Genomic DNA, 12,994 nt, shown 5'->3' with positions numbered 1-12,994 from the left:
TCTGACTTTGGCTCAGGTCGTGATCCTGGGGGTCCTGGGATTGAGTCCTACATCAGGCTTTCCATAGGGAGGCTGCTTCTCCCTCTGCCTATGTCTCTGCCTCTCTCTCTGTGTCTCTCATGAATAAATAAATACAATCTTTAAAAAAAACTTTTTCTTGGGATCCCTGGGTGACGCAGCAGTTTAGCGCCTGCCTTTGGCCCAGGGCATGATCCTGGAGACCCTAGATCGAATCCCACGTCGGGCTCCCGGTGCATGGAGCCTGCTTCTCCCTCTGCCTGTGTCTCTGCCTCTCTCTCTCTCTCTCTCTCTGTGTGTGTGACTATCATAAAAAAAAAAAAAAAAAAAAAAAAAAAAACCACAAACTTTTTCTTTACATATACTTTTAGGTTGCATATACCCTTTTCCAAATCTCTAAATGTTAACATTTAAAAATATTTGCTCTTTTGCCTTGCTATCCGCCCCCCTCCCTTGAGAATACATGACCCCTCTACCCCTAAATATTTCAGTGTGTACTTCCCCCAAACCAGAGTTCTTTACAAGAACTAGTGCAGTTATCAAACTTAGGAAATTAACAGTATTACAGTATGTGAGTTAACCTGTACCTTTTATTCAAATTTCACCAATGGTCCCAGTGATGACCTTTATTGCATTCAGTGGTTTGTGTGCCTTTCCTTTCCTTTCATCTGGGACCGTTCTTCAGTATTTCCTCGTCTTTCACGAGCTTGATATTTTTAGCAGTGCGGGCCAGTTTTATTGCAAAATGTCCCTCAACTTGTATTATGCATTTGGGGCAGGAATAACTACTTAAGCAAAGCTCAGTTCTTCTCAGCAGACATCCTATTGGGAAGCTCATGGCGACCATCTATCTCATTACCAGCGATGTTAATTTTGGTTCCTTGGTTAGCATGGTATCTGTCAGATTTGTCCTCTGTAGAGTCATTGTGTTCTATCATTGGTAAGTATCGTGTGGGGGGATACTTGAGATTTTTGTAAAAGTGAACTTATTTTCCTCCCCACGTATGCTCCTCCCTCCATAGTCCACCTGGATGAATTGTACTTTCACCCATCCAGCTGCCCAAGCCAGAAACCGGTGAGTCATTACTCTTTCCTCCTCCTCCTCATCTTTCATATTTGATAACTAAATCCTGTAGATTCTGCCCTTTTAATGTTTTTCAAATTGATCTTTGTGCCTGTTTCTACTTTCAAATTGATCTTCGTGACCGTTTCTACTGCCACTCTTAGCTTCTTATCATCTCTCCCTGGACTTACTGAGACACACCTAAGTAGGCTGTCTACTTCCTGTCTATTCCTCTCCCCACCACTCCCCACTTTGCCACCAGAGTTGTCTTTCAAGAATGCAAATCAGCATTTTCTTACCTAAAAACCTTTAATGAAGAAGTTGCAAAGTGGAGGTTTTCTGGCATCAATGGGGACCACATGACACATGTGCTACAATTCTGTGGGCAGCTTGAGCTGCCATAACAAAATACCACAGACTGGGTGGCTTAAACAACAGAAATGTATTTTCTCACAGTTCTGGAGGCTAGAAGTCCGAGATCAAGGTTCTGGTTGATTCAGTTTCTGGTAAGAGCTCTCTTCCCGGCTTTCAGATGGTTCTTCTCGCTATGTCCTCACATGGCCTTTCTTTGATGTGTTCACGTGGAGAGAAAGCTGAACTCTCTGGTCTTTCTTCTTATAAGGACACTATAATGTCAGGAGCCCCATTCTTATGATTTCATTTAATCTTAATTATTTCCTTTGAAGGCTCTGTCTCCAAGTATAGCCACAATGTGGGCTTAGGGCTTCAGCACAAGAATGGGGGGTGGGGGGACAGACATTCATTCAGTCCATAACAAGCTTCCATAGCTTCCTTTCTCATACCCATGGCACACACTGCCAGTCACAGCATTCTTTCCTGCTGAATTTGAACAAGCCTCAGAACATTGTGTCCAGTTTTCTCAAGGTCGAAGTCTCTCTGGAAACTGGGTTGCATACATGTGATAGTTTCCCCCGGGAGCTACAGATAACCATGAGAGACTTGAATTCAGAGGACAGAAATAGGAGAAGACGTTGCTGGTGACAGTGGCAAGGCACAACAGAAAGACCTCAGGCAGTAGAGGTAAAGGCCCTAGCCACCATATCCTGTATAAACCGCAGTGTCTGTGTGTGTTGACCAGATGTGCAACCTGGGTGTTGTTTTTGGATGAAAAGTATTCCAACTTGACTCTTTGGTCCTCCAAGAGATTCTTCTTCTTCTTCTTCTTTTTTTAAGCTTTTATTTATTCATGAGGGACATAGAGAGGCAGAGACATAGGCAGAGTCCCTGTGGGGATTTGATCCTAGGACCCTGTGATCAGGACCTGAGCCAAAAGTAGATGCTCAACCACTAAGCCACCCAGGTGCCTCTCCAAGAGATTCTTTCTTAGTACCTTTAATGCATTTTTTTCCTGCTTAAACTAGCTAGCACACATTGTGTCATTTTAACAACAGATGCAATAGAAACATTCCTGCACTTTACATGCTGATGTGCTGAGCTCTTTGTGGTTCCCTAAATGTGCCAGGTGGTTCTCTGCAGATCTGCTGTACTCCAACTTCTCCCTTTGTCCAAGGTTCCCTCCTTACCCTATCCCCCCATGAAACCAGTTAGGAGGCTCTGGGCTACAAGTAACAAAAAACTGTCAAAAAATGACTTAAACTATTACAGTTTATTTTGTCTATAAAAAAAAAGTCCTGATGGGTCTTTAAAAATCAAACATAGAATTAATATATAATCTAGATATTCTGCTTCTGGATATGTACCCCAAAAGAATTGAAAGCAGGGTCTTGAAGAGATTTGTACAGCCATGTTATGGCAGCATTATTCACAATAGTCAAAATGTGGGACAAATCCAAGTGTCTATTACAGATTAATAGATAAGCAATATGTGATATATACGTATAATGGAATATTATTCAGTCTTAAAAAGGAAGGTAATTCTTTTTTAAGATTTTATTTATTTATTTATTTATTTGAAGCATAGACAGTATAAGTAGGGGGAGGGGCAGAGGGAGAGGGAGAGAATCTCAAGCAAACTCCTCACTGAGCATGGACCCCGACACCGAGCTCTCACAACCCTGAGATCATTGACCTGAGCCAAAATCAAGAGTTGGACACTTAACTGACTGAGCCACATAGGTGCCCCAAGACGAAAGGTAATTCTGGCACATGGTATACCATGGGTGAACCTTGAGGATATTATCTGATGTGAAATAAGCCAGTCACAAAACCATAAATACCATATGATTCTACTTTTATGATGTGCCTAGAGAGTCTAAGATTCTCACAGACTGCGCAATATTTTATTAGTCTCCGACTTTTTAGTGCACATAAAACACAGAAGAACATAGAAGGCACTTATTAAACATTTGATGAATGATGAATAAATGAATGAATGAATGAATGAATGAATGAAAAGCCAATGAATGAGATGGCCTCTTCAGAGAAGCTGCTAATAAATGAGCTTAGAATTCTGAATCTAAAACCCACAAGGGAAACCAGATTAGACCACATAACCATACTGGGCTGAGCCTGGGCTTTGCAGAAAGCTTAGGTACAGAGAAAAGTCACCGTCTCAGAAGTCAGATGAGGAAGGAAGAAAGGGAAGAGGCAAGGCCTGGGGTTTGCAATCCTCCCTCTGGGCTGGGGCTGTGTCTGTCACAAGCAGCTCGTTTTTGTCAGAGATAGCAAGGAGAGCAGAAGTTCATGGGTCGCGAACTATTGTCTTGTAGTGGGCTAGACTGAAACATCTTCAATTTCTTGTAGGTTGTTGTAGAAGCAACAAAACTTTGATTTTGTTACCAGTTGTTTTCATTTTTGCTATTACTATCTAATCTCCAGGCAGCCAAATGGGCCTGTGGCTACACATGGAGTCCTATTAACATCATTAACTGAAAGTTTTTGATCTTGCCTCCACCTTTCACTTGCCCACATAATTCAACTTCTCCCCCAATTATTTATTTTCCAAGAGTGCCCAAGGGGTAAGTTAGACTCACCATTGCTAGAGTGGAGGTTGCTTGGGTTTGTTACGTTTTTCCTTTCCTGCTCTAGCTTCCCTTTGCACTGTCTACCCAGGAAGTAGCTTGAGGGACTTTTGCCACTTCATGGGGCCTGCTGTGACAATGGTAAGGCCCAAGCCAAGAACATTGTCCTTCAGAGCTCACATAATTGCTTTCTGGGGTCAGCAAAACTGGTGAGAATTGCCATCTCTCCAGCTAGCCCCCAAAGTAGCACTACTTGGACTCAGAATCTCTCATAAAATCAATTCTTACCTCTGGTTCCTAATGCTTTCCATTGGCCCTCCAACGAGCCTAAGATGCCAGGTTGGAAACTGGAAGAGAGTTTCATATTATGGTTAACTCAACATATATTCCCCAACTCTTTTTCCTTTACTGCCTCCACTATGGAGGTCAGTAAAGCTAAGTATTGCCTTTCTGGCCACTCTGGCAGCTAGGATTAGTTACACAACCTCAGTAAACGTGAGAGGCTGTCCTCTTTGTGCTTCCAGAAGACTTTAGCTTTTCTTGGTAGAAGGACAGAAGAGCCTGTTGCCACACTGCTCCCTGTGGCCCCCTGCCTTCTTCTTCCATTGAACATGGATACAATGCCTGGAAATGCAACAGCTGTCTGGGGACTGTGAAAAAAAAAGGCCAAGAGAATTCTTGTCCCTGAAATCTTTGAGCATCTGCATCAGCTTTGAACTACATTCCTCTAGACTCCTTGTGAAAGAAAAAAAGAATAGATGCCTATTCATTCAAGGTACCATTTGTCAGTTAATGAAGCCAAAAGCACGATCCTAGCTGTTACAAGTCTGACTTTTGCACATTATGTGCTTTCTTATAATATGAAACCATCTCTTATAGTCCTGCTTGGCCATTCATTAATCACCCAATGGACACTGCTCACCACTGGTTGGCTCTGCTCACCATTTGCTGCTACTGGAGGAAGGAGTCAGGTCTCCACCAAAGTGATCGGGGTATCTTTTTTCTTTCTTTCTTTCTTTCTTTCTTTCTTTCTTTCTTTCTTTCTTTCTTTCTTTCTTTCTTTCTTTTCTTTCTTTCTTCTTTCTTTCTTTCTTTCTTTCTTTCTCTCTCTTTCTCTCTCTCTTTCTTTCTTTCTTTCTTTCTTTCTTTCTTTCTTTCTTTCTTTCTTTCTTTCTTTCGTGTGTGTGATAGAGGTATCTAAAGGCAGTTACTTTAGGTGGCATTTTGGCTAGGACCAGGCCTGGTATCAAGCTCCCTCTGGCACTGTGCCCTATCTCTAAGTTCTTGATATGGCCCTACAGAAAAATATAGAGGTTAAGGACAGCCCAGCCCTATATCTCTCACAGTGTGGACCCCAGTTTAAGGGCAAGTGCCTGAATAAACCTCCCTAGGCCAGGGCTGTTGGTAGTTTCTTAGGCAGCTGCTTCCCATCTTTAATTTAAAGGAGAGTGAGATCAAGAATACAACAAGAGAATGAAATCCTCTCACCTTACAACCTGTGTAAGTTTGTTGTTGCAAACTCTATTTTATGTAGTTCTAAAGACTCTGGCATTTATTTCACACGAGCATTTCTGCAATAGGACTGAATTCCAGGGCTAAGATATGGATATACAGCCACAAAAGAAACAGGAATTTTGATAAGCTGATGACCTATTTGAAATAATTGAGTCAAAGCGTCATCAAAACGTAAGAGCTTCAGTTTGTCATGTTATTGTTTGAAGCCACATAAGGTCCTCCTTAGAAGGGCACTCTAGGGCTGTCTGTGCAGAGATGGAGAAAGGGCTGATGGAGAGGGGGCCAGGGAGAGTAGAATCACAAGCCGAAGGCACTTACTACTGCATTTGTATGGCAGGTCAGATATACCACTACCCTTTAACACTGTTACCCCAAATGATCCTTCTTACTAGATGTCTCACCACACAAAACAAATACTTCTGTGAAACAAATTTCTGTGAAATTGCTGGGGGTCGGGGGATTTCTGAGGATCCTCTAGTATTGAGCAAAAGATGGAGAGGGACGATAGCTGCTCATACCGATCACACCTTAAATGTAATAGCTATTTTGTCTGTTGTGCTAATTTCATGTATTTTATATTGAGGATAAAAATATGTATTAAGGCTTTTCATGAATTTTCTAGAAACCTCCAAATATTCAACTTTATTTTTCCATAGGGCCTAGAATTCTTTAATAGGAATTATCATAACTTAAAAGTTTTTAGGAGTCCCAGATCTATGATTTAGCTACCATCATGTATATATTTAGTGCTATTGAAGAATTAATATCACCAACTTGAAAAAATGTTTAAAATGAAAAAAAAAATTAGTGTTCAGTAAGAGAAGATGTACGGAAACAATTGCCCCCCTCCATTTTCCTATACTAGGTTTTCTCAACTGTGGTGCTACTAACATTTTGGCTGGGATCATTCTTTGCTATTGGGAACTGTCCTATGCATCATAGGTTGTGTAGCATCATGTCTGGTCAACAGCATCCCCCAGTTGTGATCATCACAAATGTTTCCAGACATTGCTGAATGGCCTCTGGGAGGCATAACCACTCCCAGGTGAGTACCTCTGCTCTGTATGAATGCACCTCCTGTATAGTGGCAGGGTCATGTATTTGTAAACCTGTCAAAACTGTGAGCCATGTGGATCAGACCCTGAGTGGGAGGGGTCCAAAAAACTAAAGTCCTGATAGGAATTCTACTTTTTTTTTTTAAAGACATTATTATTTATTCATGAGAGACACACATACAGAGAGAGGCAGAGACACAGGGAGAGGGGGAAGCAGGCTCTCTTGGGGAACCCGATGCGGGACTTGATCCCGGGACCCTGGAATCACAACGTAAGCCAAAGGCAGATGCTCAACCACTGAGCCACCAAGGCATCCCAGGAATTCTACTTTTAATCTCAAAGAATATGAATGAGATCCAAGTATGCAATCTAGAGCAGCTCTTACCAAAATACCTTTCTTCTTCTCTAATATCCAACCATTATACTCCTCACTCTTTTCCTCCTGAATAGTGAGCTCTCCCATCCACCCATTCTCTCTCACCATCTCCCTCTCCTACATGATGCGTCTGAACATGTCCATGGTCCCTGCTCTCTGTGGCCCCTTGCAAGCGGAGTTTCTCTTGTATTCTTTCTCCTTTGCATTCTCCCTGTGTGGCTTATACCACTTCTATCCTTCTCCCATCCCCCTGCTTCTGCAGGTGACAGTCCCAAAGATCTGGTCTGGACCCTCCGAGCTCTTCTCCACAGTTGGGTGTGGGTGGATGGGAGGAACTGAACAGCTAAGCAGTAGCAAATTTAGCAACGGGGAGGAGGACGGGAAAAGCTGGCAACACTCGTATGTGTGAAGGGTTGCAGTTTTGTCACCCTCCTCACAAATGTGCAAAGAAGATGCAGCATTTTCATTTCTCTAAAATAGTTCTTGTCTTCCTTATGAGCCTCCAGCCACTGAAGAGAGAGAAAAATACTCTGGCACACAATTTAAATAGACATTTTCAGTAAATGGTCCTTCTCTTGAGGTAAGACATGCTTAGTCTCTGAGGTATCTGCATCCTTCTTTTCTGTCCTTTCAAGATGGTGTCCGGATTTTTGGTGGAGTTGTGGCTAATAGACCCTGCAGGGACAGGGAAAAGATAGGATCCTCAGATCCTTGCAGAATCTTCTACACCTTTGTGGATTTCTGCTGTGGGCGGGTGGTCTGGACACTGCCCGGGCTGTATCCAACCCATCCCTGGAAGTTCTGTGAGCACCATTGAGACTATAACTACAGTACATGGGGTCTGCTCCCACCTGCCCTGGAAGGCCTGCTTGTGCTGCCTGATGACTCAGCCTCTGCTCTGGCTGCTGCTACAGACCCCACATCCTCCATCTGGCAATTGATGAGGGTGTCCACCCCCAGTCCTATTGCTGATTCACCTTTTCCTTGGCCTGTGTGTGGAGGCCTATTGGCTCTCAACTCAGCTACTTTCCAGGCCTCTTCTCTGGAGCAGATGGGAACATCTTGGTCCAATTTATGCCATACTGGTCCTGGAGACAGCCCAGGATATTATATTCTACTTCTCTCCCAGCCGAATCATGCTATGCTGTTGAGTTAAACCTTGAGGTAGCCACTCCCAGGGTGGTGCCAGCCAACCTGCAAGGCCAGGGCCTCCCAGAGTTCCAGGGATGAAGTCTTTAGAAACTCTCATCCTTTCCTCCACCTACTTCACAAACCCTGCTTTGGGTGGAATCAAGAGAAGGGAGATTAGGCTCACCTCCAAAGCCTCAGCTACCTCTGTCTCCCTTTTTCCTAGATAGTCCACTAAAACTGATAGGGTGGGCGTTCCTCTTTCTCTTCTGATTTACTCCAGGACTTCCCTAGGCAAAACACCATGATCTAGTTGGCTTTTACTGTAATAACAAGAGGGAGAAAAGATTCTAGAAATTCTTATCCTTTCTTTTCCTCAAAGTCTTGCTTTTAAGGTAATCTGGCTGAAAAATTCAAAAATCTTATCTGGAAGCTGAGACTTAACTTTTTCTTTCTGTTTCTCTTTTTCTTTCCATTTGTCCTGTAGCAATCCTAAGCCTCCCTGAGACAACTGGAAACCTCTGCAAGTATTGGAGTGGAGGGAGGTCGGCAGAAGGGAATATAAAAGAAAGCAGCATATGTGGGTACTTCAAGACTATATTATTGGGACGCCTGGGTGGCTCAGGGGTTGAGAGTCTGCCTTTGGCTCAGGGCGTGATCCTGGAGTCCCGGATCAGGTTCCAAATCTGGCTCCCCGCAGGGAGCCTGCTTCTCCCTCTGCCTGTGTCTCTGCCTCTCTCTGTGTGTCTCTCATGAATAAATAAATAAAATCTTTAAAAAAAAGACTATTTTATCACCATGATATACATTGATGATTTTTCCTACCACATGTCATGTTCTAATGTGGTTGTTCCATTGAGGCCTGCAAGGCTGACACCGCAGCCCTGTGGGTAGACCGCGTCTGTCCAGTGAATGGCCGGAAGAAGACATAGGTCCTCAGACAGGAAACCAGAACTCTGAGGGCAAATCTTAACAGAGGAGAAAGGGCTCTTTGCTATCCTCGATGTCTCTTGGCCTCAATTCACAGGGCCCTCAGGGCTAGGACAGTCCTCCCATTTCCTCTCAAATGGAGCCAGGCCAGGGCTTGCAAAGGGAGACTTCTTTGTAGGGTTGTCCTTCTCTGACTCGACAACTCAAAAGATCCATGTAATAAAATGTTTTTAATGTGAGGACCAATGTAAAGTTATCAACTTATTTTGCCAAGCAAAATGTTAGAAACAAGCCACTATTTATATCATCGATGTTCTTTTTTTTTTTTTTTAAGGACTTTTAACACTTAAAAAGTTGGTAATTTTGTTTTAAGGAAGGCATCAGTTATCGATGAGGGAGAAAGCCACTTCAGATGCCTGGAATGGTGTGGGGGGAAGGCATGGAACAGAGGCAGGAAAGAGAGATAGGCAGTGTCTATTCCAGGGGTGGTATTTGTCTATATTCCTTGCCTACTGGATTTGCACCAGGGCCAGTGGGAAGGGGGACTGAAAGGAATATAGGGCATGTCATGGAGATCCTTGAATAATGAGGTAAGAAACTAAAAACTCAGCTTTGAGAGAGCTAGAGTTTCTGGCTGTTTCATGGGAAGGGAATTGCCATGAAGAAAACCATATTTGGGAAATTGAAGTTATGGGTTATGTGCCACCTCTGATGAAATTACTGCCTTTTGTGGGAGAGAGGCTAGAGGAAGGAAAGGGATTTTGGAGAGAAAGGATGGGACCCATTCCATACTTTGACTTAAGCATAACATTTCATGGGAGATGAATGGGACACTTTTTCTCTGTCTGTTGCTATCGTGTCTGTTGGTTACCATCCCATGGCAGGAGTTATTTTAAGAATGTCACAGATACTCCTAATAACTTAGTAGATATGTACAGGGTAGATTTTAACATTTTAGACAATTCCTCTCTTATTCTGTACAGAGCTTGGTTCTTACAAATGCACTCCTTCTGCCTTGATTCACCTTGTCCTAATGTCCATATCATTATATGGCTTATACTTTTCCTTTGGTTCACTTATCATAATAAGTGATTATTATGATTAACATGATTACATCGTTACGTCATCATCACATCATTAATGTCAGCATTTCGGTAATGTTTGTTTCCTCTGCTAGACCATAGGATACAAAAGAAGAGGGTCCCAGTATCTCCTTCACTATCATATCTCCAGTAACAAGCATGGGGCCTTATCTGTGACAGGTACTCAGTAAATATTTATTGCCTGAGTAAATGAACTTACCTTTAGGAAGAATGACTGGAATCATCCTCATCAAATACATTTTACTAAGTGCTAAGTGCTTGTGGGCTCCTGGGTTATATTTTGTCACAGTGTGAGGTTCTTGAAGGCCACAATCAAACACAGTCAAATAACGGATCCCGTGATCTCTGCTACAGGAAGTGGTCTCGGTGGTTGGTGGCGGCCTTCTTTCTCCAGCTCGTGTTCCGAGGCAGAGTGCTAGAGTAGTGCCACCTGTTGGGTAAAACAGAATATCCAGCTTTTTACCCAATGACCTAGCCCTTTACAAATAAACATATGGTAGTCCTAACTTTTGCTGATCCAGGATCTTTTCTGGTATTTTACAATTTTATTTGTTTTGCATTTTTAAATTTGGTTTCATTTCATCAGCCAAACTTACTTTTTTCTTACCTCTTTTAAACAGTAGCTGTGTTTACTTACTTATTTTTTTAAAGATTTTATTTATTTATTCATGAGAGACCTAGAGAGAGGCAGAGACATAGGCAGAGGGAGAAGCAGGCTCCCTGTGGAGAGCCCATTGTGGGACTGGATCCCAGGACCCTGGAATCACGAACTGAGCCTAAGGCAGATGCTCAACCACTGAGCCACCCAAGTGTCCCACATAGCTGTGTTCAATGCCATTGTCTACACTTCAGATAAAGAAATATTCTATAATAAATCGTAGTCAAATATCTATTATACAAGTGTAGTCAGGAATGGAACAATTAATAAAACTGCCTTATGTGCTATGCATGAGTCACTTGCAGATACAGCTATTTGGGAGAGAAGTCCATTCTATAGTGATGGTGTGGCAACACTTTCATCAATAGAAGATTATTGAAAAGAAACAAGAACATGCAGTTCTTCAGTCATGAGTGTAAACATCTGTTGTTATGCTGGAAAACACGAACATAACGGTTAACAGAATCTTGGCCAAATACATTATTAATTACGTTTCATAGGGACACATATTATTTTGGGGGGGACACATATTTTTAAACACTATATGTCAAACACATACACACACCTTGGCCTATTTGTCCACTTTAGGAGAAATGCTTATTGACTTAAATGATGTTGAGTACCCATGGTCTCGTCAGTGGTTTTATTAAGCCAGTGTTAAAGTGGAATTGTTGGCTTGTATATCTCTACTTGTGGATTTCCAAACTCTTTTTCAAAGTTCTGTGTTTTGGTATTTGATATTTTGTCTTTTATTTCCTTTTCTGTCTCCTGGTACTGTATCAGAAGTGGAACCTCTATATGATCCTTTTGTTTGGAAGAATGAGAATAGGAGCATGTTTTCTTCTAGCTGATTCTAGGAAATACTTACACACAGTCATTTGTGTGTATATGTGATGGACTGATATTTCCACCTAGTCTCCCTGTGTGTGTGTGTGTGTGTGTGTGTGTGTGCAGCCTTGTTTGTAGTGATCTCATCACATAGAAATTTGTCAATATTTATTGGCCCATACTCAATCTTGTCCTTTGTGATAATTGTCATCATTTTGGGGCCGAGAATATCTTTTGCTTAAAGATCAGATGTAGGTGCACTTAGTTTTTGTTTGTCTGATTTTATTTTTTCCATTATACTCTATAATTCATTTGAAATTTATTTTAGTATATTGTTGGAACCAAACTTCACATTTCCCCCAAATAGGCAATAATCTCAACACCATTTGTTTAATAGACCATTTACTTTTCATTGGTTTGTGTTCCTTCTTTTGTTATAAACTATATAATTTTATATGTAATTACCAATTTTATAACTTTCATTTCTGTTCCCTTTATTTTTAAATTTTTGTTTTTTAGAGAGAGAGAGAGAGAGAGAGAGAATATATGCATGCACACGCATATGCACATAAGCAGTGGGGAGGAGGAGCAGAGAGAGGGAGAAAGAATCTTTTTTTTTAAAGATATTATTTGAGAGAAAGTGCGCATGCGTACACACAGTGGAGAGAGGCAGAGGGAGAAGCAGACTCTTCACCAAATAGGGAGCCTGATGCAGGGCTCGATCCTAGGACCCTGGGATTATGACCTGAACTGAAGGCAGACACTTAACTGACTGAGACACTCAGGCGCCCAGGGAGAGAGAATCTTAAGCAGGCTCCACATTTAGCAAGGAGCCCAACCCAGGGCTTGATTTCACAAGCCTGAGATCATGACCTGAGCCGAAATCAAGAGTGGGATCATCAACAAACTAAGCCATCCAGGGTGCCCGACATTTCTGTTCCTTTTTTTTTTTTTTTTAAAGATTTCATTTATTTATTCATGAGAGACACACACACACACAGAGGCAGAGACACAGGCAGAGAGAGAAGCAGGCTCCATGCAGGGAGCCTGATGTGGGACTCGATCCGGGGACTCCAGGATCACACTCTGAACCAAAGGCAGATGCCCAACCACTGAGCCACCTGGGCATCCCCATTTCTGTTCCCTTAAGCAGCCTGTCAATTTACTGTGCCAATACCACACATATTTGACCGCGATAACTATTTAATACCTTTTCATACCTCAGTCTTCCTCATTACTATTACCTTTGAAATTTATCTTACCTATTCTTGTTTTTCTTCCAGATGAACTGTTAGAATCATCTAGCCACATCTCAAAATACAATGAATAGAATTTTGCTTTACCCCCTTACATCTTATTCAACAAGTATTTGTTAAGA

The 12,994-nt window shown here is 42.1% G+C and overlaps 1 protein-coding gene across 1 annotated transcript in view; it reads right to left on the bottom strand.

The window, feature by feature from the left end:
• The window catches only part of RASA2 (RAS p21 protein activator 2), a 144,465-nt gene that overhangs the window by 130,004 nt on the left and 1,467 nt on the right, over positions 1-12,994 (bottom strand). Inside the window, exons 2-3 of the mRNA XM_035704945.2 lie at positions 10,330-10,560; positions 4,312-4,370 (exon numbers count right to left, since the gene is read on the bottom strand). The gene's annotated coding sequence lies outside the window, so the exon portion shown is untranslated. The remainder of the gene's footprint in view (positions 1-4,311; positions 4,371-10,329; positions 10,561-12,994) is intronic.

The sequence above is a fragment of the Canis lupus genome, chromosome 23 (assembly GCF_003254725.2).
Source record: "Canis lupus dingo isolate Sandy chromosome 23, ASM325472v2, whole genome shotgun sequence".
Taxonomy (NCBI): Eukaryota; Metazoa; Chordata; class Mammalia; order Carnivora; family Canidae; genus Canis; species Canis lupus.
Note: the sequence above shows the minus strand (reverse complement) of the source record. Positions and strands in the feature narration are given on the sequence as shown.